Source organism: Arachis ipaensis, chromosome B08 (assembly GCF_000816755.2).
Source record: "Arachis ipaensis cultivar K30076 chromosome B08, Araip1.1, whole genome shotgun sequence".
Classification (NCBI taxonomy): domain Eukaryota; kingdom Viridiplantae; phylum Streptophyta; class Magnoliopsida; order Fabales; family Fabaceae; genus Arachis; species Arachis ipaensis.
Genome location: NC_029792.2, coordinates 22,126,103 through 22,131,646, shown reverse-complemented (window position 1 = coordinate 22,131,646; position 5,544 = coordinate 22,126,103). Strand labels below are relative to the sequence as shown.

The 5,544-nt window shown below is 35.4% G+C and overlaps 1 long non-coding RNA gene across 1 annotated transcript in view; it reads right to left on the bottom strand.

The window, feature by feature from the left end:
- Positions 2,984-5,544, bottom strand: part of LOC110265811 — a 16,731-nt gene continuing 14,170 nt past the window's right edge. Inside the window, exons 2-3 of the long non-coding RNA XR_002352175.1 lie at positions 3,978-4,089; positions 2,984-3,479 (exon numbers count right to left, since the gene is read on the bottom strand). This is a non-coding gene — a long non-coding RNA (uncharacterized LOC110265811). The remainder of the gene's footprint in view (positions 3,480-3,977; positions 4,090-5,544) is intronic.

The following is a 5,544-nucleotide window of genomic DNA, read 5'->3' as shown; positions in this document are numbered from 1 at the left end:
TACAAATCAACTAGCAAAGATGACAATCATCAATCACAATAAGTTTGATAACTCAAGTGTCTCAAATTACTTAACCAAAGCAAAAAGGGAGAAAATCTACTTGAATAAAAATGCCTTCAGATGGGAAGCAACAGTAACATAAATAAAAGAAAGAAATCTTAAATCTGAAATACCTCAAATTATATTAAATAAAAGAAATCAAATCTAACATGGGAATTCATAAATTAAATTGGGAAAATAAATAAAAGGAACACTGAACCTGTGATTGAAGAAATAAACCTAACCTTCAAGAGGAATCCTAATCCTAAATCCTAAGAGAGAGGAGAGAACCTCTCTCTCTAAAAACTACATCTAAAACCTAAAACTATGAGTATTGTATCTATCACTAAGCTATTTTTTTGATGAATGAATGAATTTTCCCACTTTATAGCCTCTAACCTATGTTTTTTGGGCCGAAAATTGGGCCAGAAACAACCCAGAAATCGCTGGGGGCGAAATCTACCACGCTGATTTTCGTCACTGCGATGCGTCCGCGTGGAGCACACGTTCACGTTGCCTATCTGTATGGCCGCTATGGCAAATTATATATCAAATTGAAGCCCCAGAAGTTAGATTTCCAACTCAACTAGAACCGCGTCAATTGGACCTCTATAGCTCAAGTTATGACCGTTTGAGTGCGAAGAGGTCAGGCTGGACAGCTTAGCAATTTCTTCAACTTCTTGTATTCCTTCCACTTTTGCATGCTTCCCTTCCATCCTCTAAGCCATTCCTGCCCTATAATCCCTGAAATCACTTAACACACATATCAAGGCATCTAATGGTAATAAGAGATGATTAAAATTAGTAAAATTTAACAGCAACGAAACATGTTTTCAATCATAGCACAAAATCAGGAAGGAAAAAGTAAAAACATGCAAATAGTATGAATAAGTGGGTAAAGAGTTAATAAAAACCACTCATTTGAGCACAAGATAAACCATGAAATAGTGGTTTATCATAGTGCGAGTAGCAAGTGCAGATTCCACATACTCTCTGAGGGACTAACTGTTGATAGTGTTGTTGTGGAGGAGGTGGAGGTTGTTGCTGATTGAGTTAGAGTTGCTTGAGTATATTGGTCATCTCTCCCAAAGTCTTGGTGAGAACAGCGGTCTCACTACTAGAAGAAACTTTCGCAATGGCCTTGGGATGATTATTCCTTTGCCTTGTATGTTGGGTAGACTCAGCTAGATCGGTGATCAGTTGCCACACTTCTGTCGCCGTCTTGTACTTTTTCAGAGATCCATTACTCGCTGCATCCAAGAGGGTCTTGTCTTGAGGCTTCATGCCTTGGCAGAAGTAGCTAATTAACACCAACTGGTCAATCATGTTATGGGGACACGAGTCAAGGAGATTCCTGAAGCGTTCCCAATACTCATAGAGAGTCTCTGATTCACCTTGAATGATGCAGGAAATTTCCTTCCTCAATCTGTCTGTGACCTCTGCTGGAAAGAACATGTCCAAAAATTCCCTTCTAAGCAAATCCCAATTAGTAACAACAGCTTCAGGTTGAGTGTAGAACCACTCCTTTGCCTTTCCTTCTAGAGAAAATGGGAAGATATATAACCAAATAGCAGTCTCATCCGCACCATGCCACCTAGTAGTTGAACAAGCTGTTTGAAAGTCTCTAAGGTGCTTGATAGGCTTTTGAGCAGGTAAACCATGGAATTTAGGCAGCAGATTAATCAATGCGGTCTTCAGTTCAAAATTAGCAGTTAAATTCGGATGACGCACTTGATATGGTTGAAGAGTAAAATTTGGAGCTCCCGCTTTCTTGAGAGTAATCCTTCTAGGAGCTGCCATAGTATCTGCACCTAAATCAACAGAAGAGGCGTCAATTGACTGAGTAGGAGAGGAGTTAGTTTCTTCCTCAAATGACGCTTCAGACTCAACCTCGGGTAAGCTTGGTGAATTGGGCAAAACCCCTTCACCACCTTCAGAGGCTAACTGACGCCGAGCTCGCCTAATATGTGAAATAGTTTTTCCAATTTCAGGGTCAAATGCGGCTAGGCTCGGATCCGGTAATGAACGTGTTATTCAATAAAAGAAACATACTAAGAAAAATAAATAATAAATACTACTAATAACGAAAAATACACAAATAAAAGAAAAATTGCAATTATGTAAATATAAATATATTTACACCAACCAATAATTTAGCACACATATGCAACTCCCCGGCAACGACGCCAAAAATTGATAGGTGGAAAAAATGCCGGTTAAGAATTTCTAATAAAAACAGCGTTGTAAGTACAATCTTAACTGACGAAAATTCCACTATCAATTTAGAATTACGTCACAATTCATAATGAATAACCGGGAGTAGAATCCCGGGTCGTTTCCCAAAGAGTTGACACATGATGTAAATTATTGGTTAGGATTTTTCTGAATATTTTTGAAATTGAGAACAGAAAAATAAATGGCTAGGAATTAAAGCAATGAGTACAAGAGGTGTTATGTATTTAAAATAAAAGGCCTTGGTCAGGGGAGATAATTGGGGTTTCTATCCTTGTTGTCTTTCCCAAGTAGAATAGTAAATGTTCATTGCTTCCACTTAGTTATCCTCTAACAATTGAAGGAAAGTCAAGTGGCTTTACTAGCTCTAGCTCACAAGTTCTAGTCACTTCGTGGGGAATGACTAGAGTTGGTGAGAGTTGAGTTAGCAAGCAATTCCCAATTACAGATAATACTTGAGTATCATAACTCAAGGGATCCCAATTAATCAACCCCTAAGCCAAGTTGGAATATCTACTCCATTAACATGAATGCCATTTTCATAAACACAGAATCGGAGTAAATAAAAGACATATTAATCATAAGAAATTAATTAAATCTAAATTTGCACTATCAATAATTAAGCATAATCAAACACATACTAAAATTGAACATAAAAATAATTCAATGCATTAATAAAATTCAAAAATAACAAGATCCAAACATGAATTCAAGCAATTAAACGGAAAAAGAAAAGTAATAGAGAAGAAAACTGTAAGAACAATTACTCCAATTGAAGGTAGTAGCAGCTCTCTCAAGATCCCAATCCAAACAAAACTAAGAACATAAAAAACCCTGAGAGAAGTAGTGTTTCTCCCTCTAGAACTCAAAACTCATCCAAAAACTAAAGTGGAAAAGTGTAGTCTAGTCTCAGCTCTATCCCTGCCTCTAGTCTGTGTTTTCGGGCTTGGATCTGGGTCCAAATCAGCCCAGAAACCGCCCCCAGCAAGTTCTGTTAAGGGCAGCACGTGACGCTCTGTCACGCGTACGCGTTGGTTACGCGTACGCGTCGACCACGCGTACGCGTCGCTGAACGACGCTCCTGGTCATTCGCACGCGTCAGCCATGCGTGCGCGTCGCTCCTCGCTCCTAAGGTCTTCAATTTCTTGTGTTTCTTCCACTTTAACATGCTTTATCTTCATTCTTTAAGCCATTCATACCTTGTAAACCTGAAAACACTTAACAAATAAATCACGGCATCAAATGGTAATAGAGGAGAATTAAAAAATTAACAATTTTAAGGCCTAAGAAATATATTTTCAATCATAGCACAAAATTCGAAAGAAAACTTAAAAATATGAAATTTACATAAATAAGTGTGAGAATAGTTGATAAAACCCACTCAATTCAGTCCAAAATATATCATAAAATAGTGGTTTATCATGGAGATACCTCACCCAATCACGACCTCTGGCTCAAATTCTCATATCATAACCTTAATAGGCAATCGAACCACAATTTTCACATCCAATCTCATTCATACAATTATATATCACTCATCGAGAATCCAATTGTCACAATCATGCCAAAACACGTCATTCAACACAAGCAATTCATACTAAACCAGATACCATCATCAACATACATCATTTAACACTATCCCAAGGCATATAACCTAAGTTTTCACATAACTTTACATAATGTCTACCCGAAACTAAAACTCGTACCTTTTTTATGGCAGTTTTTTCAACACTTGGATTTTCTCCCCAATCAACCCAAACTTCAATCAACGGCACCAAGCCTCCACCAAATGATGTGCAATCAAGCCAAGCCACAAAACTACAATACAAACTCAACCTAAGCAAGCCATCATTCTTTATTAAATCTAATTACACCAATTTAATTCACATTTCAAGCTGGGATTTCATACATAATTAGAAAAAGTCAAAGAAAAAGAATTTTCTAAACTTATACCATGTGTTCATGAGTCAAAACCCCACTAGAACTCAAGGTTAAGTCTCTCTTAAATATCAAAATTACAAATCTCTCAGCATCTCAAACCCAAAATACAAAATCAAAGGAAAAATTAAAAATAGGGCAAGAATTTTGACATTCTTTACCACAATAGTTCAATAGAATTGAAGAAGGAGTCGAGTCGAATACGTAGCTGCAAACAGGTTGTCGATCGGAGCTCCGGTTTGTGAGTTATGTGAATTTAAAATTTGGTGTAAATAGTGTTCTTGCTCTCCTCTCTTCCCTCGCTTTTGTGGCTCTCTCCTCTCTAATGAGGAAGAATGAGCTGAAATGCCCTAAGTGAAATACTTATATACCATGGCTTGGCCCCAATATTGGCCCGTTTGTAATTTTAGCCCGTTGGCCAAATTCTTTGAAATAAGTGTCCGGATTTCTATTCTAAATATTTTACTCATCATTTTTTATAGTTTTAGTTTTCTCGCACGCCGTATTGGACAGATTTAGGCCGATATAGTTAATTTTAACACCGGTACGCATTTTTTCACAATCAATTATATCTTTGCGCTTAATTTTATTTTCTAAGTTAAACTCCCACTAGTAAATCCCTGAATTATACATTTTAAATTTTTTAATTCTATTTTCTTATAATAAATAAATAATTTATTATTTAATTATTTATTATCTATCTGAGTTTTATAATGTTTTATTCTGCCTTGCTGACTTTGTTAATAGTTGAATTGGATGATTCTGTTGAATATGAAACAATTTATTTGCTGATTTTTTAAATGTATGTTTAAGTTAGTTTAGATTCTTTGCTTAGTTTTTCTGACGTTAAATTTTGGCTTTAGATGTTGAGTTTTTTTATTTATTTTTTGTTGCTAAAAGTTAGAATTCTTATGTAGGTTTATTTTTTTCTATTGTTGCTGAGTGATTACTTGATTACTTGATTATTAGAAGCTATTGTTATTAAGGCTAAGAATCAAAAGGAACAAATATGTCAAGGCAAAGGATAAATTAACATCACAACTTTGAAGTTAGTTTAGAGTTAATTACAACTAATCTTGGCTAATCTTTAGTTCTTAGAAGTACTTAGTGTTAGTATATATATCAATGTTTAAAACTGAGATCGAGACAAGTGTATTCCCTTAAATATATTGATATGTTAGTATGTTATTTTAATCAACACTTATTTTTTTCTACCTCATAGCTTTGATTCTTGCTGTGGTTTTCTTCTTCTTCTTTTTATTAGTACAAATGATCATAATTGTTGAAATTTTTTTTATTCTAAATTTTTGTTATTGATTTAATGAGTATTGTTGA